We start from the raw sequence: 24,514 nt of genomic DNA on the forward strand, positions 1-24,514 counted from the left end.
GGCGTTCTGTACTCAGCTGGTGCATTGGCTCAGCACTGACTGAGGCAGAAGGGTGCTCCATTGCGAATCTCCAGCATGACCGCTGGGAGGATTTTACTTTCTCCTCCTCTCTGTGACTCACTCTGAACCATTTTGCTTCCCTCAGTCTGTTACGCTCACATGTATTCTCTCAGTCATAACACTGAGGGAATTCAGGAAGTCAGTGGTACTGCTGGTGAACCAGCCATCCATTCACCTCTTTTCGTGTCAGAGAGATGTCTCATGAAGGGCACACTGTATGCCATACTCTTCGTAAGTTCTGGCCTTGATCTTTTGTTTTTCAAGGTGGTTTTTTTTTAAATCAGCTCATATGAGTACATACTATACTCTAGGAGGACAGTTGTATACTGCAATTGAGAGATACTTTGCTATAATGTGTGTTTGTTCATCCTTGCTTTCCTCCTGCTTTCCTCTTGCTTTCCCACTGTGGGCTCTCCCCAGTAGTGTAACAGTCCCATTAAGGCACCCTGGGCTGAGATGTGGATTTGATTTTTTTGCATCCCACATTTCTGGAGTATATACAACTTTGTGTTCAATACAGACATGAACTATTTTTGTTAAATATGGATCATTGTTTGAGTGTGAAATGCCATGCAGTTTGCAGAGTAAGCAGAAAAAAATTGCTTCTGTATTTGGATTCAATCAACCACTGGAGCAATCACAAATTTTCTTAGGAGACAGCAATTTTCCAAGTGCTAGATCAGTTTCCACAGTCTTAGCTGTTTAAGAAAGTTGTGTTGCATCTTCTGAATCTGTAAAAAAGACTCGGTAGTGTCCAGAAAACTAGGCCTAGCTGCCAATATTTCCATTTCTCCTGTTTTTTTGACCTCTTCTACCATGAGATGTCAATTCTCTGACCCTTTGTTGGCTGGAATTTAGCAAATGCAGAACAGGGAAAGAACGGCTGGTGGTAAAGTTAACAACAGTTTAAAACTTAGAAGAATCTGGAATTTTATGCTATTAGAAAATATTTGTGTCAGTTTAAACTTAACTGCTACAGTTTGTCCACGCTGAGGTGCAACACTGAGTGCTCAGTTCAGTGCTCAGATGTAGTTTTGTCCTGAAGCTGGTTCTGGGTTCTCATCCTCAGGCAGACCCTCTGCACAGCTCATCTGGGTTCTGTGTTTCTGTTTGCTCTTAAAACGAGCATGGTAACAACTGATAATATTTAACCATTTTTATATTTTAGCCATATATGCTGGTTATACAAGTATGTAGGTTAAAAATAATCGTTCTAAATGTAACACTTACACTGGTAACCACTGTTTTCACCTAATGGCTGTAACTATCGTGTCATAGTCTGCTAGGCCTACAGCAACAATAAATAACAGTCCTTGCCACAGAGATGCTAATGCTTACTATATGGTTTGAAAGTCTCTCATTTAAGATGTTATTGAAACATAAAGTATGAGTGATTTTTCCAGTGAGTTGAAGGATACGCTCTGTTTTTAAATGAAGAATTGATAGGGAAAGAGTGAACTAGGGGAGGATGTGAATTATCTGGACTGAATGCCTATAGTTTTCATAGACTTTTGTAGGACTTTGCAGAAATGACTTACAGCCTCATAGGTCAAGTGCCCGAGCATCTTTTTTGTCTCAGGGACAGTGTTGCATTAGACATTCCAGTTTCTCATCTGAAAACCGGGCATTTTGCCTTTCTCTCAACCTCTGCAGTGGGAGATCTGTGGGGTAGGAGTTCCTCTTACTGCACGTACATACAGCACTGGCAAAATGAGACCTTGTCTCGCTGGGGCCTTTTGGCATACTCTTACGCATAAAAATTACAGAGCCTTGAGTGTTTGTACATGTATCACCAGTGGAGGCAGCAGTCAGTAGCACTGTGGTCCTAGTACTCTAAAACCTGTGAGCTGAGCTCCGAGTAAGACACTGTAGGTGTTTCCAAAACACAACCTGACTCCTAGAAGGAAGCAGTCCACTTAAGTAATCTGCAGTGCTGGATGGTGCCACAGAAAATCTTTTAAAATGTTTTAGAAATCTGTTTGCCAGGCTGTACATTTGCAGTGAAACTGAGGTAAAGCTGACTTCTGTCTTTCTAGGTTGCTCTGTGAAAAATCAGGAAAACTCCCATGTAATTCACTTCACCTTTACTTTTGTGACAAACTTGAAACTCAGGCTAGATTTAGATTTGGACTAGGACAGACTTGTGGGCTTTGTGGATTGCACAGGATCTCACTCAGGAGCACCAAACACTGGGAGGATGGGCAGGACTGGAGCCCGTGTCCCCATGTCACTGCGATCTCTACAGCTGTAGCTGGCACATCTCTCCTAGCAAAGGAGTGAAGAGTCAAATTCCCCAGGCACAGGGTGCTTGCTGGCTGCTACAGCCTGCACCTCCTGTATTTTTTATTCCAGCAGCTAGATTGCTTTTCAGAGAGGATGTAGTAAAAACAAAATATAAAAACATAACTTCCTGGTGATGAGACATTAACAAGGCACCTCATTTAAACCACAAAAATATACAGTAACCCTTGGTTTTGTCAGAGCCCGGGGTACGCTTAAGGCTCATCCTTAATTGCCCTGACAAGTCTCACCTGGGGCCTCCACCCAAATCCCTGCCCGTGGGCCCAGGAGCCTCATTTAAGCTCAGCCTAAGGGCCTCAGTTTCTGTCTGGGTTGTGTTGTGGAGGGTGTGCTCTTGACTCTCTTCCTGAGTTGGTGTTTGGCTTTCCTGGACCTGGCTTCTTGCCTTGCCTGATGCTCACTGGGCTGTTGCTAGGATGTGTTTCCATCACAGCCCTGCTCAGCTTGCTGGGCTCAGCTGCTTTGGGCTTGTGCCCTGCTGATGAGAGCCCTGCCTGCACTGTGGCAGCCCTTGCCTCCCCATCCTTTGGAGCGCAGCTCTGCTTTTGCTGCCCCTGGCAGGTTTGTAGCTGTTTACTTTCTGTCTCCCTTTATGTGATCCCCTCTGGTGAATGAGGAGCTCAATAGGGCAGTCTTGATGCTGTCCTGACCAGCTTCAAATGTGTGTGGCTTTGTCTCTATTATGGATATGACACTTGAACCTTCAGAAGAGTGACACGTAAAAAGTGTCTGATTGTGGGGTGTTGGCTGAAGGTCAGGCTTGTGTGGTATATGCAGCTGAAACTTTGAAGAGAGCGGGTCGTCCCTAGGAAAGAACTGTTTTACTGTCCAAGTCTATACTCTGCTCGGTGAAGAGGGGTTGCTCCTCACTTGCATGGTGGCATCTGCTGAGTGTTGGTGTACTCTGAGAGGCAGGTCTCCAGGGGAGCACAGGAGAAACAGGGAAAAACCTATTTAACACCACTGTTTTGCCTCTGCTTGTTTGTCCTGTCTGTTCAGGCTGTGAACTCTTCTGAAACAGGACAGTCTCTCCCTGTGTTTTTTCTTTGATTCCTTGTTGCTTTCTGGGGAAAACATGGCTTTTATTCACAAATGTAATCACAAATAACTGTAGTGGCTTAAAAATTGCATTTACTGATAATATGACAAATTAGGTGTGTATGTATGCAAAGAGGTGAGGGTTTTCATGGCCAATATTTATTGTTGCTACTACTATAAGATGCTAGTTTTGTAAAAATCGGGATTTTCTTTTCAGGGAAGGCCCATTTTTACTGATATTTTTAAATTGTTTTGGAGAGGTCAAAGGGCTGCTTAAAATGTGCAGAAGGTTGAATTCAACTGCCTTCCACTTTGAAATTCAGAATTGTTATGGCTTAAAAAAATTAAACAATAAAAACTTATTTTGAGGGTACTGAACTCCTTAAGTTGAGATATTTACAATTATTTCTCTCCAGATTTGTGTCTTGCACTCCCTCTCAATTTGGAATGTGGAGACTTCCAGATCATTCTTTTGGGGCAGGAAATACATAAACAAGTGCTAGATCTGCTAGAACTGTATGATCTGGCAAAGATAAAGTAGGATTGTGCTTCTAAAGAGTAAAGTAGGATTGTATGTCTAAAGAGTATGTTATTTTTCGAACTAACTAAACACTATAATTACGAAGGACAAAAATCTGTGGATTTTAAGAGGTTTTGGAAGAATTACATTCTAGACACCCTAGGTGGGCAAATTTGAAAGAAAGACTTTAAGTGTATATGCACATTTGAAAGTATTTACGCGTGAAGCTTACTCTTTCTTCAAGCAAAGTCAGTAAGAACAGTTTAAAAATTACTGCAGAAATTCTTCAACAAGTCATTTCCTATAAAGCCAAAGCACATATTTTATGCTTGGTTTGAAGGAGGAAAAAAACCAAAACAAACCCCAAAACAATCCCCAAAAAACCCAACCAACCACCACCACCAAAAAAACCCCGAAACAAAACCTCCAAATCAAAAAAACAGAAAACCTTTTCAAAAGCTGTGCCCTTCTCCTGTTTCTATATGCCATTGCATGACAGTTATGACTTTGCTTTTCAGATGTTTTATCTCTCAATGTCTTTTGCTTTCCTCAATTCGCTTGTTGTTCCAGAGGACAGTATAAAATACAGAAGGTGCAGACTGTGTCTTACCTCCAGAGGAGTAAGATATTATCAGAGCAGAAGTGTGGCAGTTTAACCAAGGGGGAGAGTGAGTGTGAAGCAGGTATAAAATAAGCCTATGGGCACGTAGCAAGATGAGGTAAGCTGAAGGCAGCTCTCACGCTGAGACAAGTGTTCTTGCTGGTGCAAACCATCTTCCCTTGGACAAGCTGACTTTGTACTGGCTGATGGTGTAGCCCACAGTGCAGAGCTTGGATTAAAGCATGGGCCATCCTCACCCTTCTCACCACCTTGGCCTTTGCTTGCCCACTATTTCTGTAGGCACTCCTCCTCGAGGCTCATTGCTGTCTGCCAGTGCCAGTGGGGGTACTCATCCTACATCTAAGCCAGCTGTGGCAGGAGCCTGGGCTGGGCACTGTGCATGCTGTATGTGTGGTGTTCGGGGCGAAATGTGGTGTTTGCTGTACAAACACAGTAAACTGGGAATCCCTGCATGTGAGCAGGGGCAAGGCTGTACAAGGCACTGCTTTTTCTGAGGCTACCTACAGGTTCTAGGGAGCTGCGTGGTCCTAGGGTGGTGGTACTTCTTTCCTAATTGCCTAAATGCATGGAAGTCAGCCCGTTCATTAGTGCAACAGCTCAGGAGGGTACTCAGTCTAATGGCGTGCTGGTCTTGGACAGGTCCTGCTCTATATGAAGAAACTGTGTAACCTGGCAGACCGAAGGGCTGAGCTGACTACTGGGGATCAGGGAACCAAGTTGTTCCGGGGCAGGCTTTCAGCTACTGTGAAATTCCACTGTGCCAGTGGAATGAGTTTTACCAGCTGAGCATCTTCTTTTCAAACCCTAAAGTCTCCAGACTGATCAATTTTAGCCCTAGGACAAGCTGTGTGTGTGTCTGCACGTGTGCCTGTGGATAATCTGTATTTGTAACCCTTCCCATAACAGTAGCTGGCATACAGGAAACTGGGTGTCTTCTCTATCTAATGTGTTTGAATATCCTCGGGTCTTTATTGTCCCCTGCTATAAAAGTTCCTCTCTGCGCAAGTAAATACCCAGATGAAAAATCAATTTCTGTAACATATGTTGGTCAATTGAACCAATTTTGCTCTGAAAAGCCAAATGCCCAAAAGGGACACATTGCTCTTGATCTATTCTGTCAGCATGCAATAAAATGCTTTGTCCAGATTTATTTGAATCTTTAGTTTGAGTCACCTAGAGCAGATTTTTTGACATTGCTTATAGCAAGAAATCAAATTTCTGGAGCCTTTAAATGTTTTCAATAATTTCTCTATTAGAAGGGCTGATATAAATAGACAATCAGGCTAGGAATGTGGGATTGGCAGGGAGTTCCAGGAGCATGCTCTATTCCTCTGCCATTGGAAGGAAAACATCATCCACTTCATAAACTGATCAAGATTTCTTGGAATATTAATTGAGGCTTAGGACACAGTAGCCCAGTGAGAAGGCTGACATTTAGAAAGCTTATTTCCAGCCTAAATGTGTTTATGGTTAATTTATAAACATTAGTTCTTGGGTTGGCATTGTCCCTTAGCTGAAATTACTAATTTCTTCTTTCTTTATTGTTTGGGGTTTTTTTTCTGTGTATGTGTTTGGTTGTGTGGTTTAGGTGGGTTTTGTGGGTTTTTTTGGAACTGCTGTACTTAGCAGCGCTTCATAAATTGCCCTCTCTTAAGACAGTTTTACATTATGCCTCATTTGATCTTCTTTCTGCTGAAAGAGGAGATGCTTTCTTTTCCCTCAGCTGCGCATTCCTGCTGCTTCCTTTGTTCAACCTAGCCATGCTGCAGTAGCAGAACGAGCTGTATTGGCTTGTGATCTCAACGCAAGGGAGACAGACAGTGGGACTGGGGCAAGCAGGACTGCCCTTCTGATGGCAAGATGCTGTTAGATTAGATTAAACGTATTTTGAAGCTGTAATCCCAGCCTTAACTTTGCTGGCTAACCAAGCAAAGATTTGGCTTTATTTCACCCCCCCTTTGAGGTATTTGGTTTTCTCTTGCTGTGTTCATCCTAGAGCCCCTTTCTGTGCTGACTCAGTTGAAATTCATCCATCCCGAACTTGGTGAGCAGAGCTGTCTGCAGTATTTCAGAGGCAGTCTTACCAGTGTCTTGTACAGTGCCACAAAAACTACCCTCGTTCTCCTGGGAATAGTTCAACAAATTCATGCTATGATCATACTTGCCTCTATCACAGAAGGTAAGCTTCCATTTTGGGCAGCACTGAGGCATGAGTTGTGACCTTTATTTCCCCTTACTGCAAAGGGAATTCTATGATTCAGGGCTCCTTGTAGCTTTTACAGAATTATCTGAACCAGCCTGCTTACTGCTGTGAGATTTGCTTTGCTAAAATATTGGTGCTTCCAGAAAAGCTGGAGCAGAGGAAAACCTTGAAGAAGGGAGCAGATGTGTTGTTAGCTACACAGGGTAAAATCCTGGCAGTACTTTCACTGACTTAATAGGGTAAGGAGTCAATAAAGATAATTTGTCCTTTCACACAATGTCTGGCTGACTAAATCAGGACCTTACATAAAATCTGATGTCTAATAACTGTTGAACATGTGATTCATCCCTAATTTCAGTATGAAAATAGGAAAACAGTGAGGAGAGAAAAGGAGCGGGAAGTAGGAAGCACGCAACTTCCACAGTGTGTTTTATACCTGATAAAATTTCAGCCAGGCCTGGGTTCCACCTTGGTGAAAGAAAAAGCTTAACCGCTGCATCCCATTTTGTAAGGAGCCAGGTGATGTGTGACATAAATTTGACCTGAAGAAACAAGAAAGGGGGTGCAGTTTCCTGCCATAAGTAACTAATTAAAAGCTATCATCTTGCATCTGACTGCAGTGGCAGCTGCCTAATTAGATGTTAAAAATAGCCCTGCCAGTCTTTGAAAAGTACATGTTTGCATGGTGGTGAGATAACTGGTACTTTGGCCTTTGTACAGGGTGCAAGAAACCAAGGGCTAATGTCTGAGCTAATGTCTGAATGTGTAATGGCTGCTTCTTGCTGCTGCACAGGCTCCGCATCCCCAGCTTCTGACTCATGCTGAGGTCCTGGATTTTCAACAGAAAGCCAGCTCATTTCTGCACTCCATCTCCTTCAGAATTATATCCTGACTTTGTGGAAGGCTTGTTTTCAGGGTAGCTTCTTTTTCTGGTGTTGTTTTATTTTTATTTAATCAGGAAAGGGTAAAGCTGGTCTATAGATCAGTGGTCATCTTGAAGTGTAATTGTATGGCACAGCCCCCTGTACAATTTGCACAATCCAGAGCAGAGGACTTTTTGTTTTTGTGATTGCCTGTTAGTGCCAGCAGCCCAGATCTGCCTTTCAAAAAGAGGAACTAAAACAGAAATAAGGTGTGGGGGTGGGGGGAGGACCCAGTCAAAGCCAAGCCACAGACACCTTAATGTTTTGTTGGGGTTTTTTTCTTCCTTTCTGCCCGGCAGTAAGTTGATAGTATAATTTTTTTTTTTTTCTTCACAATCCAGCAGATGGTGTTAGATGGCTATTTAATGACTTGCACGGGACAGAGAAGATCTTGTTGGTGATAGAGCTAAAAGGCTGCAAGAAAAAACAGTTTTGCAGGGATGTTCAGTGAATCTGAAAGCTGTGATAGGCTCCTGTTTCAAGCATCTGTGTGTATGCTTTCAGCTTACTACTAGTAGGGGGTGGGGAGCTTCATAGCTGTAGTACTTGATTTAAGTTGAGACTTCTGTGACATCTATCATACTTCTTCCTCCAAGGGTTTAGGTGTGTTTGAGTCCAACAGAGCAGAATTAATATAAGCACTGACCCCTGCTGAACACTTTGGGTTTGGGAGGTGTATAAATTATTTTTGGTATTTATTTTTTAATTGCATTTCCTCCTTGCATGCACCTGAAGAGGGAGAGTGAAGCGGTACAAAGTCTCTGCAGTGCACTGCTGTGACAGAAGTATTTCATAAATCACACTGTCCATACAAAGGAAGTAAGTGAGGTGGAATGAAAAAAACGTGAGCTCAGCAGGTTGTACACTGTCTAGCCAGGCTGAAATATGACATCAGTTTCTGACCGCTTTCCATTAGCTGGTGTGATGAATACACTGGGTCTTGGTCAAGCTCCTAGAGAGTGTCTGTCTGTGTCTGTCTAGTGTCTGTCTACACTGCTGACCTGGGGATCTGTTACAGGTGATAATATTACCTGTGGAAACTAGTAAGTGTGAGGTGATGAGTACTTCTGGGTGGGGGAAAAAAAAAAATCAGCCTGAACAGAGATATATATAAACACATGGCCTGTAATTTACTACCATTTAGGAAAGATCTTGAGGCCATTGTAGATATTTCATAGACTGTCTGGTTAGTGCACAGCAGTTATAGAATCATAGAATGGTTTGGGTTGGAAGGGACCTTAAAGATCATCTAGTTCCAACCCCCCTGCCATGGGCAGGGATGCTTTCCACTAGACCAGGCTGCTCAAAGCCCCATCCAACCTGGCCTTGAACACTTCAGGGATGGGGTATCCACAGCTTCTCTGGGCAACTTGCTCCAGTGCCTCACCACCCTCACAGTGAAGAACTTCTTCCATGTATCTAATCTTAATCTACCCTCTTTCAGTTTAAAGCCATTACCCATTGTCCTGTCGCTACCTGCCCTTGTAAAAAGTCCCCCTCCAGCTTTCTTGTAGGCCCCCTTTAGGTGCTGGAAGGCTGCTATAAGGTGTGCCCGGAGGCTTCTCTTCTCCAGGCTGAACAAGCCCAACTCTCTCAGCCTGTCTTCATGGGAGAGGTGCTCCAGCCCTCTGGTCATCTTTGTGGCCCTCCTCTGGACTCACCCCAACAGGTCCATGTCCTGTTAGAAAGTTAGGAATTTAGGGAAAGATATTGTCAGACATCCATTCTGTTACCATATAAGTCAATGGTGTAACTCGCCTCTTGAATATTGTAGCCAGTTCTAGTAACTCTGCCTGAAAGTTTATAGAAGAGCTAGAAAAAATATGGAAATAGGCAACAAGAATAGTAAAAGGCATGGACTCTTTACTATGAAGAGGGCATAAGTGGTTTGACTCTTCACCCTGGAAGAGAAGGGACTGGGGTAGGGTATCGAGGAGTGCTATAAATGATGTGGTAAAGATGAACAGGGAAAGACTTGCTATTTATTGAAATGCAATTGGAGGCAATGCCCTAAAAGTTTGGATGGATGTGGGTTTTTCTTAAGTCTGCTGGTTCCTATCGTGCATAATGAAATTGTGGAGCTCATTGTCACCTGATTTTTCTTTTTTCTTTTACTTTTTTGTGGAAGTTGGAGAAATAAATGGATCCAAAATAGGTTGGACAAATTCAGAAAACCCATTGCTGGCTGTAAAGCATGACTGTATGAATGCAGGCTCTGGCAATATAACATGAGAAGGCTCAGCCTACACATTCCCTTTTCAGTCTTTTGCCAAGCTTAATCTTTGCTGGCAGTTCCTGGTAGGTCACCTGTAGGTTTTTGTGGTTATTCTAGGTGACTACTGGAAATGGGATTACAGACTTGTGACAGTCTTCCTTTCCTATGAAATAATGATGCATATTTAAGTGGTGGAGTTCTATCGGTATGCTACCATAGGTCTACAGGTAGGCTACTGTACCCTACCTGTAGGGTCAGTCATTCTCTCTCTCATTCAGAGAGCTGCTTATAAAACGCACTCTAAATCTGCTTCTGCCTTTTAAGCAGTCTTCATTCTGCACCCCAGGCTGGGTTCAAGTATGCTGGTAAGATTCACCTTAACATCAAACAGTTAACAGACTGACATGGAAAATCATCAGCAGAACAGCCTTGACATACCAGTCAAGGGCATAATTTATACAATCCCAGGAAATTGTTTCATAAAGTGACAGCTTTTAGTGATGGGATAATGTATTCAATTTGGTAGACTTGTTCCTGAGCAGTCACTAAAAATAGTAAGCACTACAGTATACAAATGTCCTGAGTAGAGGCACAGAAAATGAGAGAAAGGTAGAGCAGTGTGATTTGTCTCTTAATGGACTGCAGGACTGGTGTTATTGGGAAGTTTTTTTGTGGGGTGGGTTGTTTGTTTTTTTTTAAGAGTTAGCCCTCTGACATGACAGGGGGCTGGTTTCTGTCCTGTAGTCCATGAGTAGCAGTGCATAAATCCACACCCAGTAATGAGAATAATTTATACTATGATATTTAATCTTAGAGCATCCCAAAGCAATTTACAGACTACTAACCACAAAGGGAACCTTATCAATATCTGGTCTGGGAAGCTGAGTCATCTCTAAGTGTGGCCAGCCCTTCAATAGAATGCTAGCTGGAAATCATGCTTCCATTCTGGCCTGCGTGGAGGGGGACACCCCCCACTCTGCCCCCCCCAAACCAAAACAAACAACACCCCCCCCCGCCCCCCGGAAGCCCTACTTCCTTTTTTCTGGTAATCCTGACCAGTTTGCAGTATCTTGTAGAGAAGGGAGGGCTTGTGATCTCGTCTCACACCCTGAGTTTTCAGAGGGGATTTGCTTTCTGCCACATCTTTCCTTTTGTTGGATTGCTCAAGAAACAGTAAAGGAAAAAAGCATATAAGGAAAGGCTTCTGGTTAGTGCATCTCGAAGTCCTTGCTGGTTTGAAGGGGGATGTCATGGCTAGTAGTACTGCTTTGATGTCTCATGTATGTGCAATTCTGCATTGCAGATCTGATGTAGATGAACTGGCTGAGTATGTAATATACTGTGTTTGGGCATTAAAGCTGTCTCCTTAAACTTGCTTAGTTCTCAGTCACTTTTTTAAAATCTCTTTGCTGCTTTCATCCCTTCTGGTTCATGTCCATAGATGCAGTCCTTGGTAGCAATGGACTCATCCTCACATTTGCAGTACAATAATTCTCTAAAGGTACTGGGTTTTGGTTGTGTTTTTTCATTCTGCTAGTGTCAGCTTAGCTTGTCAGCTTCTGAGGCAGCTGCATGTGTCCCCATCCTGCGTGGGCTGAAGGGGAGCAGAGGCTTTCAAAGTGGTCCTTGGCAGCCAAGAAGGTGCAACTTCATAAATAACTGTTGCTGTGGTAACAATCAGTACTGTCCCTGGGCTGAGTTTTCACTGGTAGGTGCTAACATTTAAAATTATTAACCTGGACGGGGAGCTGTGTTGGTGGCAGAGAACGGCAAAATGGGATTAACCACTTGAGGTGTGTTAAGCAGAGATATTGAGTATTTCCCCAGATGGCTCTGAAGATTGGTGAAGGGATAATACAGCATTTAGGGGGTTTTGGCTCTTCAGTGGTCCAGACAGAAAGTGTGCGTATGTGAGTGCGACAGTGGATGAAGTCCACAGGCTTTTCTTCACCTTCTTATTGGCAGTCTTAGCAAAAAGTCCAAGGACTGATATAAGAAATTGGCACACCTCAGATATGTTCAAAATCTTCCTTTCCTTGCCAGTGACGACTAACCATTGTTGGGAACCTACACTGGTACTGTCCATACTGAGGCCAAATAATGAAAATTTTCAAGACGGTTTTAGCACAAGTTCAGTGTTAGTGAAAGATTGCAAATGGAAGTGTTGCTCAGGAATCTAAATATCTTCCTCTCCTCTCCAGTTATGCTTCTTAAAAACAACTTGGTCTATATTTAGAGGCCATCTACTAAGATTAAAAGTGTTATTTCATGTATAAATATTCTTTCTGGACTGGAAGAACAGCATGCATTATTCAACTGGCCTGTATGCTGTATGTTTGCATTTTGATATTTGTTCTCAAATAAAACTGAGTTAGATTAACTTCATTGTATTTACATCCAGTTTTACTTTCTGGTGCGCATGCACCAACTCCCTGCTCTTATGTTATCTTCCTGGGATGAAGAAAGGTTAATTTCACCAATTTTTTTCCTGTATGTGTTGTTTTGTTTTGTTTTCCTTTTAGTATGAAAAGATGTTTGTTACTTCTATTCATATAGCAGCTCTGGAGCTTGAGAGGTCTATTTTTTTTCTAAAAGATTTCCTATTTTCAGAATAAATTAAATCATATATCCTTCTGTTTCTATATGAAGTATCCTTTTTTTTTTTTTCTGGTGATAGCTTTGGATTTCATGGGTTATAAGCTTGGATTTTAAAAAAAGTCTTTCTTTTAATAACCTATCTTCTCACTGCTACTCCATCCTTTCTTGCACAAAGTATGTTTGTTTAATATAAAACATGATGATTTCTTCTGGACTTGATGATGTCTTAAGATATTTACTCCTCTTGTACTATGCATGCAGCATCACATTAATGCACCTTAAATGGCCAGATTTTGCCTGATGACTTGGTACAGGGCTTTCAGAAGTTCCAGATATAGCAATTGCTGTATGACATTGAATCCTATTTTATTTTTATGAACGTTGATCTTCTGTGAACTTCTGGCACCAGCAGCTTTTGCTTGAAGAATTTTACTCTCTTTTCCCCTGTATCTCCTTATGATACATGTCTCAAACTTAACCTAACATCTTATTTTCCATAGTAAAGCAGTGTTCCTATCTGTTTTCAGTGATGCAGGAAACTGCTTGTTTGCCAAAGGTGTAAAATAACTGCAATACCTCAGTAGCTTCATAGTGATTTGGTGTCTGAGAACTGACTACTGGTGGTGATTGCTAACATGGGCAGTGTAAGCCTGCAGAGTTCCTGTATGACCATTACTGAAGAATACATATATTTTGGAGGTGCATTTGGGTCAGAATGTGGTCTCACAACATAGTTCTTAAATTGTTTAGCTCCATATTTGAGACTAATGTTGATCTGGAAAGATTGGAGCAGGTGGGGATTACCTTTTCCCGTGAGTCTATGATGCATCCTGCCTGTTCTGTGAAACTTCTTGAACTTTGACCAGATCAGAAAGCCTGTTTTGATAGTTTGCTCATGGCTACCTTCAAAGGTAAGCATCAGCTGATGGATCTTCTCCTTGTGCTCTTGAGGACCAAATGGAGAGAGCTAATCACCATTTTTACCTATGCTACAGGAAGCTGAAGTATTTCTTCCCACTTCCCTCATCTGAGGCAAAAGGATGCAGCTTCTTTCTAGAAATTGGTAAGGTAGCTAACATGATAAGGAAAGCTGCTCAACACTGAAATCATGTCCCTGTGGCAAGGGTGTGTAAGGTTCAATCTTTGAGACTTCAGCTTTGCAGTCTTCCTTCAGTTCTGCCCTCAGGCCTGGAGTTAACTGGCAACATGTTAAGGGAATTTAAAGCATGAAATGAAATTTGGGTGAATGGCAAAATGCCTGATGAATTCGGGAAGGGAGCCAGCATTCACTTTGTCCTTCCCTGATCTCTTATCACAAATAAGAAAGTACTGTTGACAACTAGAGATTCTTCTAGTGTGAGTGTAAAGTCCCATACTCCTCCCTCTTCTCTATCCCCCAAATCATGGAAGAGAATACTGTGGAACAAACTGAATTTGCAGATAGCTAACTAGTTCCCTACTCTTCATTTTGCACCTGTGGGGAAGCCTGTGGTAAGGAGCCCACAGGGCCATGAGAATTACTGTTTCTTATGGGGAAGATTTCACCCAGGGACTTGGGTAAATAGCTTTCATTTTATTTAGCTTCCCCCCCCCGGTAGACTGAAACAAGGGAGATTCAGAGTGGATATAAGGAAGACCCTTTTTCCTGAGAGAACAGTCTGGCAGAGGAGCAGGTTGCCCAGCAGGGCTGTGGTGGCTCCATCCTTGGAGGTTTTGATGACTTGACTGGATAAAGCCCTGAGCATCCTTGTTGGACCTCAAAGCAGATTGTGCCCTGAACAGCAGATTTGACTAGGAACCTCCTGAAGTCTCTTTCGACCTGCATTATCCTATGAACACAAACCTCCCTTAAGCCCCAGGCAGTGCAGTCATGTTTGGTGCCAGCCTGTATGAACAAACAAGATCCCAGATTCGCAGCATTGCTCACCTGTACAAGTTCAGTGAAGGTTTTAGATTGTCTCTTCCTAGGATGTATTCTTATGATTGTAAAGTAGTAAAGGTACTGCAGGATGTTTGGGGTTTGTGTTTTTTTTTTTTAATCCTATGGGAATAGCTGGGGCACATCAGCATGCACTTGGTCTAGAATGAGCTATTCTCAGTGTGTTTTCCTGATCGTCACCAGTAGCTCTTTCTTGCCTCTGACAGACTTTCAGTTTTTGTCTACTTCCTAGCAGGATAGTAGCAGTCTAATGAACATGTTAGAATTTGTACCAGTCTTAATGTACATTCATAATGTCCTGTGTGGACATTCAAAGCAACATAAATGACATCAGAAAAAGGTGCATGGACTGAAGACTAGGTTTGTGTGCACAAGGAGGTAACATCAGTAATAATAGTAAAACTATACCAGTGTAGTTCTGCTGGAAAACTCTCCTTTGTGGAGGAGCCTGATGACTATCATACTGCTAAGTTTGACCTGAAAGGGCCGATTTAGGCTTAAGCTGTCTATGGTCAGCAAAATAGTCCAGCACCTTCATATGAGATCTAACAAGCTCAGAAGCTCATGTCATCTCTTCAGCTGTTCGTGCCAAGATGCTGGACATGAAAGACCAAATTGTTTCATGTTTTGCAAGGTCTTTCCCAGTCACTTCAGCTTTCTTTTTGCTATGACCCCCTTGCTGAAGGGTCTGCTGCCATCCCTACCCTCCAATGACTGCTCTAGCTCAGGGATACTCAGCCTTTCCTGTATGACAGCCATCTTTTCACATGTTCACACTCCCAGACCCGCAGGTACTATCTGCCCTTTGCTGACAGGACCCTCAGGGGTCAGTTTTTCACCTTCGTGGTTTCTCTGTTCTGTCTGTGGGACAGGCAGCTACAAAGAGGCTTAGGCCATGGCTCTTTATGAAAGTAGCTGCTTTCCTTGACTTCCAACAGTGTATTCCTTATGGCCTGCTGGTAGGAAACCTCAGAGCAGATTGGCTGGTTTTTATTCTGAAAGTGTTACTGAGCTTGTGTATAAGATGGGCTGGAATGCTTTGCTGAAAGCATTTTCATGGTGGGAATGCAGAAATTTTAATCCTTCCTGTTGCTGTTTCTTGTCTTGCTGTTCTGCGTGGCTTGTTTTCATAATTTGATTACTGCATAATGCTGGACAAGAAAAGAAACAGAACGTTGTTCCTATTAGAGTTGCAACAGTTGGGAGATGGTCAGCAAGTCACAGTCTACATGGCCAAAACGAAAAACTTTTTGAACGATGATAGCAAAGATTGTTTTTGAAGCTATGGCTTCTCTGCACAAAACCAATTTTAAATAAAATGAGTCATGGTCTCGTTCTTACACAGTGATATGATATCCACAGGTAAAGAACAGAAAAGAAAAGAACGTCCTACCATTCCCCAAAACAAAGGCATAGGAGAAAAGAACAGCTCACCCCCTCCACCCTTTCACAAACAAATGCCTGACATTGTGCCTACAGTGTTCCTTGAAGATCAAGGCTGGTCTGGGAGGTAAACTGTAAGGCAAACTGCCTCCTGCTGAAAAGGCAGGCACATCTACTGGATTGCTTAAAAGACCTTTTTTTAAAAAGGGGGGGGGGGGGGAAGCCTTTTATGTCTTAGCTTTAAGTTGCCATCAGATTGTTGTTGTGCTCTAAGTTAGCCTATTGTGCCAGTGCAGAAGTTCCTATTCTAGAGAATTTACTTGCACTTGGATGCAAGGTAATTGTCCTTCCTTCAGATGATAGATTTGGAAGAAAACTTGGTAGGTAAGCGATTTATAAGTCATTCAGGCCTTTATATGCCTATGTGACAGCTTCTCTTCTTCCCCTCTAGGGAAACTGGGTCAAAAGAGGAGTTTCTAGGCAGGGAGACCACTACATCAGGGTTCTCAGTTCAGTCCCTGAATGGCCCGGGAGGGTAGCACCTCAGGTGTCTTACAGGCTTCAGCTGATGTAAACGGCTAACAGAAATGAGAGCTATATGGGAGGTCTAAGGTCTAATGTTCTTGGTTCAAATGTGTCCACTATCTGAGCACACAGCAGTTAAGGATCAACATTATAAATTAGCATGGCAAACATTAGCCTGGTCTCCTTGCTTGCAGCACAAATGCTGCCCTGGCTGACTTTCGTTTTTTGTCTGGCTGGGAGCATTGCCTTATCTGTAGCTTTCTGCATTTCTGTAGCTAATCTCAGACAAGTGGATGTCCAGGCCATTCATTTCATTGACCCCGCACCATCAGGCTCCTACCAGCAGCCATTTTAAGCTGCCTTTGGGGGTTAAGTTAATTCATGACATAAAAAGGAGGAGAAGTGAAAACACAGGATATTGGAGTAACTTTATTGGAAGTATTGAGTAGGATCTATGATAGCTACATACAGAGTACACAAAGACTTCCTTGTCTCATCCAAGGTAATATAACATCCAGTGCGTTTACCCCAGAAGGATGGTGGAGAAGGGTTAACTTTGAGTGTTGTTTCAGGACTTTAGTTAGTATTGCTTAGCAACAACGTTTCAGCTCTCTCCAACTCTATCTTTGCACTTGAAAGGTGGTGAATAGGGTATTTCCAAGATGAAATGACTTGCCTGGGGTCATTGTGTCAATATTGGAGGTCAGGGTAGGGCCTAGAAGCCGCCTTAACTCTTTGGCCAGCTCTGGATCTGTGCACTGGGCTGTGCGAGCCTCTGCTTTAGAGCGTGCGTTTAAATTATGGAGCATCTGACACTGAGGTTGAACATCGTAGGTTAATGTCTAGGACAGGATATTATGTTTTATTTATAGGCATTGCTTAGTGGAAATGGTAGTAGGGGTTTTTGTTCACCATGCCTGTCTGGAAGTGGTATGCAGATTGAATAAAACCAAGTGTTTGCTGTCTCTGCCCTTCTGCCCCAACTGCTTTATTTCTCCTTCTTTAAGTCCCAAGACTAGCACATTCAAAATGCAAACGCTGTTTGGTAGGAGTTTCTGTGACTTTGTTGCATTATCTGTGCAGCTCCTGGTTTCAGGGGACCTCAACACAGACAAAATTGATCAGCAGCAGCAGCAGGAGGAGGAAAATAGCCGTTGCCGCGGCAACCGGTGATGACTCATCCCGGGTAGCAGGCAGCAAAAGCCGTGAGGCTGCAGTAATTTTCCAGATGCTTAATCCAGCTCTCGATTCTTTATTTCTCTTGCTGACAGGCAGAAATCCTCCTCTGCCTTTCTTTGCTCAGAGACCCACGCAGCCTGCAGCCGTACGTGATGCAGAGTAGTCCTTTGTGGTGCTCACCCAGAATGGCGTCACAGAGACGTGTCTGGGTAATGCAGGCGAGCTACTCCATGGATTGAACTGTAACCCCCAAAGGTAGTAAAAATAGAACTGTAAGCTGCCCATCTGCAAAAATACCCGTGTGTTATTAGCTGCACTCAATTCCTATCTACCAACTAGCATAATGTTTACTGTAACTCTAGCTATGATTTATTAAATCAGTTCATCTTGCTGCTTTTCAGTAATGAGGCTGTGCCTGCGCTGCATATAGAATGTGCTAAAAAGAGAAAAGTGAACTGCATTCAGCACATCCATTTCCATGAATTAGCTTCTCTTTTATATGACCTACTAATTTTTGCGCATGAATTTCAGTCTGCATGTGATGAAATAGAGCAGGTTAAGAGGCTTATCCAGGAAAAAGGCAGCAAAAGGAGCAATGCCTTCCATGTCACTCAGGGGATGCCTACCTTGCAGCTTTTTCTGCAATGACTGTAATACAGGCATCACCACATTTGGGGCACTGTTATAAATGTCCAAGTAGTTACTTGTCTGTTCTGGTGGCTATGTGGAGTTCTTCGTGGTTGCAGTATGGTGGTGAAAAATCCAAGTGTAACTAGATGAGTAAGGCACACATTCCCCTCTTGAACGGGCGGAGCAATTAGCCCAGTGTGATAGTGGAATTTGGTTTCCCCGTTCAAGTGAGTTCATCTAGTTGTAGGGGATGTGAACCTGCTCTGCATGGGGAGAAGGAAGAGCTTGTGGGGAAAAATAGGAAAAACAGCAACAGAGCCCTACGTTTCTTTTGGGAGGGGGAGAAAAAGAAAGTACTGATGCTGCCAGCTGTCTCGTGCAGTCCCTGGAAAGCAGATGGCTTTCTGTTGGTGAATCAAGTGAGGCCATCGGCTCCTTCTCCCACAACGCAGCCTCTTGCTTGCAAGTCCTCATTAAAGTTTTGGCAGGGTATGCAGCTGAAATGAGCTGTTGCATTGCTGACCGGCTCTGCAGTGTGTTGCTGGCTGAAGCCAAATCCATTTAAAGCCGGCAAGTGTGTGGGGCATGAGGAAGCTGTATGTGATGTTTGTTTTCCACTTTTTGTCGTGGTCAAGTCATCTGCTAATAAATACATAAACCATATTAAATGAATATATATTGCCTTGAATCTTTGTGTCCTGTCAGTAGGTGTAATGTGTAAGCATTTAATGAATGTGCTGTGGCTGCTCTTCAGGGGAAACCAGTTTTAAAGGGCAATAGTAGAGGCTCATCTTGCTACTGTGGGATCCTGAGCTCTTTCTTGGTGTGCAGCTGTTCCTAACTGTGGCCAGGTTTTGTATATCCAAAGGGAGAAGTCTTCCATGATCAATGCCTGATTCTGCAACCTTGTTCATGGCTTAGAACACTAACCCTATTTCACTTCATATCCTTGCATGAGAACTAATGTTACTGTGCAACAGGTTGATATATGCAGTGAATTTGCTAGAAAGTTGTCCTTTCCAGAAGCACATAGTTTTGGAAATGTAACCAAATGAAAGCCAAATATGAGGTTTTGATCCATTCATCTTGACCCCCAAGACAGGAATCATTTGCTACCTGGGTAGCAACAAGTAACAAAAATGCTGCTAGTCAGATCATCTGCAACTTCAGCAGCAATTATTGCAGGCCTGCATAGCTGTGTTAGTTTTATTATAACATATATAGCTAACTAGCACCAAAAGTTCTGCAGTCCTAGCAAACCCCTTATGTGAAATCATCAAATATCATCATTTGCATTAAGCTCAGATATATTTTGTGGGTCCTATGAAAGATGCTGGCTTCTCTGTCTTTTTGGAAAAGCAAAAAAAAAAAAAAAAATTCCTGGTTTAAACCCACCTGTTTAATGCTATAATATTCACTATTAATAAGGATGTATTGACTCACTAATGTGTTTTGTGATCAGTTAGACTTAAGCAGGTTGCCTCAAACCTCATGGAAATGCATCTGCTACACTGACTGTAGATAACAGTATTTGTAATTAGTTGCATGCTAGTTTCTTGGTTAGTTTGTTTGTAGAAGGCATGTTCTAGATAGAAGCTAGCTAAGGCCACTGTATCCAGTGAAGGTCCTCAAGGTCTCTTTGGCCTGTGGAATGATTTAAGGAGGGATAAAAGCCTGACTCCTTTTCAAGGTAATACTATATTTCCAGATGCCTTTTTGCTTTTGGAAAACATAATTACTAATAAATGTGACTAGATAAAACGTTTAAGAATCAGGGCAGCCTTGGGACACTTGGAGTTGATGCACAAATCATACGCTATTAGCCTTGCTGCTTCTCAAAACATGTAGAATTGTGTATTTCAAGTTTTTTCCCCTCCTGGATATTTTCTTTCTGAAGGCCTTTTTGTACCTCGGGTACACTCTTCCATGTCTACTTGCTGGGCATCCTGTACTATAGGAGCCTTATAATGTAGAAATAGTAGTTCCCATCTCCCTTTCAAAGCTGTTCAGTGCAGTGCCAGCATCAGCCAGGGAGGATCACTGCTGAAGCTGATGACGACATCTCATCTCCCCTCTCTAACCCATGCTATGGGTGAGGTAAGTCATCTAGCCTTGCATGCAAGCGAAGGATCCAGCCTGCATGTCAAAATCTACCCCTGTCATGGACTCCTTCCTCATTAGTCACCAACTGTGCAATGGCTAGGCTTTCACTGTACTGCAGAAACAAATACGAATAGATTTGGAAATCAAAACAAGCTTTGCAGATTGCCAAAGTCTCTTTCTGGGGCTACAGTGAGAGGTGTGAAGAAGGTATGTTCAGTGGAGATGTGCTGACTGGTGCAGTTCAGCATGTGTATAATTTCTGAGCCAGCTGGCCTCCTGCAGGCTGCTGGAGCAGGAGCACCATCCGTCATTGTTTAGTTAAGGTGACGTCCCACTGAGCCAGCCAACTCTGCAGCTAGAAAAGGGGCTGGCATTGCATCTTTGTAGGAAGGGAGCAAAATCAGTAGCTGCCCTTGACTTCATAAAGCTCCAGGCTCACTTATCTCCTTGGAAATGCTGTACAAATAGGTTTTATTTTTGCTTATCTTAAACTAACATAAAGCAAAACATCTTTTACAGGAAAGAAATATTCAAGCCGTAGGAACAGCTTGAACTAAATCCCAGGTTCTAAATGCTGAGCATAGTTTTTCAATTTGGATTTTGGAACTGCCTGTTCTCCTTATAACGTGCTCTTTAAATCCCTCTGATCCAAGCTATTGTTTACAGAAAATAGGAATCTTACATCTTTGGGATATGAGGCCCTGGGGAAGCTTAAAATCCAGGTATGTCATATTTCATGCTGCCCTATACCAACAAGGGAGGGGACAGGTTGGTTCTCATCTCGGTCAGTGCTTGGCATCTCTGTATGGAAATTCCCAATCAGAAGCCATTTGCTACTAATTTAGTTTTGGCATTTGGATGACTGTCCTTGGAAAACAATATTGTAGGCTGTTGAAGAGAGAGCATAGTCATCCCACTAACGAGATTTATAAATTGACTTGTTCACCTTCATTTTCCTCCATAATATTTCCTGGTGGTAAGATATATTACTTTGATAGTTTTGCAGGGGAAGCAGTAGAAACGCTCCTTTCTGAAACCTTAAAAGCCATAGCAACTGAAAGTTTTTGGGGAGAGGTGCTAGATCTCCTCAGGTAGGTGGTGCACAGTGTCTGGCATGGCAAGGGCCTAGTGGATATGACTGCTGCAGTACCCCTGAATAGCACTGATACTCATCACAGTGCTATGAAGTTATGCTCTAATTGCACAGTATTTTCTAATATCAGGATGATGAGTGAGAAGGTGGATCCAGTGTTACTGGATGAAGGCAGAGAAAATCAAAGTTCTGTTACATTCCTGGGCTCCTCGTTCACGGGATTTATTTTGCTCCTTCGTGCTCTTTTAAAGATGCCTACCTGAATTTTCCATGTCTAGGGATGCATGGAGCTGTCTGTTAGTATATCTTCTGTATAGGAGACATAGAAGAAGCTGCTTGTAGTCAAGGTGCTGGGATACTAAAATTCCTGAAGTAATTAAGAAAGAATAATCCAATGCTTTGGATCGTTTGTTATTGCACTCTAATTTAGTCTTTTTTTTTTTTTTGGTGGAAATGAAGCCAAGCATAATACTTAAACCTCTGGCCTGCCTCCACTTTACACAGGATAGAAGTCTCCTTTCTTTGCCTCATGAAGCACTTGCAGTTCAGTCTAGGAGAGCTCTGGCTTTTTTTCTTTCTACTGTGTTACATAGCCAATTCCATTTATCTCTCCATGGTATGTCCCAAATATCTATGCCACTCCTGGGCACTGATTCAGAATTAAGTGCCATCTATCCTCTGTGTCTTTCCCTGAGGTGTGATCAGATTTCTCTGCAGATCTGTCGCTGAAGTTTGGGCCAAGTCTGCTCTGCTTAAATAAGAACTATCAGTGGTGAATGCAGTTGTCTTTAACAGTGAGCAAAGTTATCTTTAGCTTTCTTCCTGTGCTGGCTACTCACACATTTTCACCCATGAGCACTGCAGAATTTCCTCTGCTCAGCAGCAGTGTGTCAGCTCTGAAGCTTAATTAGTACCAGTGTGGCTAGGTGGTTTGCTGCTGAGCACACGTTTAAAGTCAGTGAAGAAACTCCATGGAGGCTGCTTGATTCTCCCCCCCCCTTCATTATTATTGCATTTGTGTCAGTGACTGCTTTGGCTTTGCAGGTAGGAACCCTTAAGACCTCTCCTGTCCATCTCTTGCACAGCACAAGATGTGACTTGAATAACCTGTCATTGCAAAGAAGTTGGGTGAAGACTACTGTATTTTAATAACAGCCCTTCTAAATTCTCCTGAAACAGGTCACCTATGTATATAATCACCTCTCTTGTGCATTGTGGAATACCACCATGTCATATACTTGTCATTCATTGGTCTGAGGCTTTTGTTGCCAAAGAGAGTATTTGGCACCTTTTGCTAGCACTATATTCTCCACAATACCATCTTTATCTTAAGCAGCACTTCCATTTCTCAGACTGACAACCACCGCCTTGGGATTCCTGGGAACATCAGTAGAGACAAAGAATTTTCTTTCCCCACAGAATCCAATTTCTGATTTTCTTCTTTTTTTACCTTTTTTTTTTTTTTTTTCTTCCTATAATGTGCCATCTGAAGACACTGGATCTAAACCCCTTTGTTTCAGGGGGGAAAAAAAAGGGTAGAAATAAGCTCTGAAAAGTAGGTTTGCACTTTGTAGCACTCGTCTAATGAAAAGGATAAATATTTCTAAGGATACTATGTTAATTAATTTCTACAATACTATGTTGTAGAAATACACCACACTGTCCTCCTGCAAAATACTTCAATGCCTCCATTTTACTTGGAAGTCAACTGAGGGCCAGAGAGCCTTTGCTGCCCTGAAGTAGGGTACTAAACCAGTCTTTGTTTTCAGTTTAGAGGAGTCCAGCCTGAGGCTGCATCCCCATTTACTTTGTGTTCTTCCAAGTTCTGCAGCCCCCTTGGCAAACTGGGAATGGACAGTGCCTGATCACACAGGAGCTTCTCTCTTGCCCAGTAACTGGGGTCAGTCTAAAACGTCCCTGTGCACATAATAGTTTTGCTATTATCTGAAGGCCACTGCTCTTCAGCTTGCTGGGGGCATGAGAGATTATTCCACAGGCACTGGTATCATGAAGCATGAGCTCACTTTTTCATTTAGCTTTACTAATACAGTTCTTCAGCTTTATTAAACATTCTTGAGACAGCTATCTATGGCACTTGTAACTTGTTTTTTTTTAAATGACTTCGGGGTGGCAGTGTCTTTTTAATAATAATTTATGCCTTTATCTGATGTGTTGCCTGTAAGTGTAATAAAAAAAATAATTGAAGTTTAAAACAATAAAGTCAAATCACTCTTATTTGAAGAGCCAGCATCGCATAGGTTCTAGAGCTTCTGCTCTTGCATGGAAGTTTTATATGCATCTAGTAGAGCTGGCCAGGATTTAACAAATGCCTGTTACCACAAAGTTAGCATGAGGGTTTCCTCGTTGAGCACAGAGCCTGACCCCGGGGGATTTAGATCTAATTCTGCACGGTAAGGGATGGCAAAATGTTGGTTGTTATTTAAAAAAACCCTTTTTATTCCTCCACATGTTGCAATTATGGCAAGTCATGCACAGAGAGTGTACTAGCCAATGCTTATTCACATGCGAAGTAAAATTATGTGACCATACCCAGGATATGGGCATGTGTGAGCTCAACAAGCCCTCTGCAGGGTAGGTGAGGAAAAGTGGAAGTCAGTACCTTAAGGAATAGCACTCAGATGCAGAATGATCCATTCATTCCCTGTACTTGGTAGTGGAGGAAAGCCTATACAGTTACCTCCTTGAGAGGATCGCACCCAAGTCTGCTACATGGGTTTTGATGGGACAAGAAAAATAATTTCCCCCCATGGTGTCTTACTTTGAGGCTCCAGCTTTTCATGTGATGATGTGTCCTTGTATAGGGAGGGTCACAAGCCTAGGTTTTGCTTTGGGCTTTCCCCACTGCTGTGGCAGTGTGTGTTCCCCAGGTGGGATTCTGGCTGATGAGACCCAGGAGGCTGTTGGGTACTCCTGCTTCCAAATGGGTGGGCACCTCCAGCCTCCCTTTACAGCTGCCTTTTGCTTGCATAAAGGTAATGATCTAAGCCAAAGTGAAGGGCTTAGAGGCTTGCTAATGGATGCTGAAGCATTTTAACCATTCAGTGTGTTGGTTCAGCCCACCTGTTTCACCTGTCAGGCTTTTCTGCTCTATCCTAAAAGAGTAAGCAAGGCCTTGATACCATTTTCACTCCCCTTCTGAAAGGTGCCTTTAATTATGAGCT

Source organism: Harpia harpyja, chromosome 8 (genome assembly GCF_026419915.1).
Source record: "Harpia harpyja isolate bHarHar1 chromosome 8, bHarHar1 primary haplotype, whole genome shotgun sequence".
Taxonomy (NCBI): domain Eukaryota; kingdom Metazoa; phylum Chordata; class Aves; order Accipitriformes; family Accipitridae; genus Harpia; species Harpia harpyja.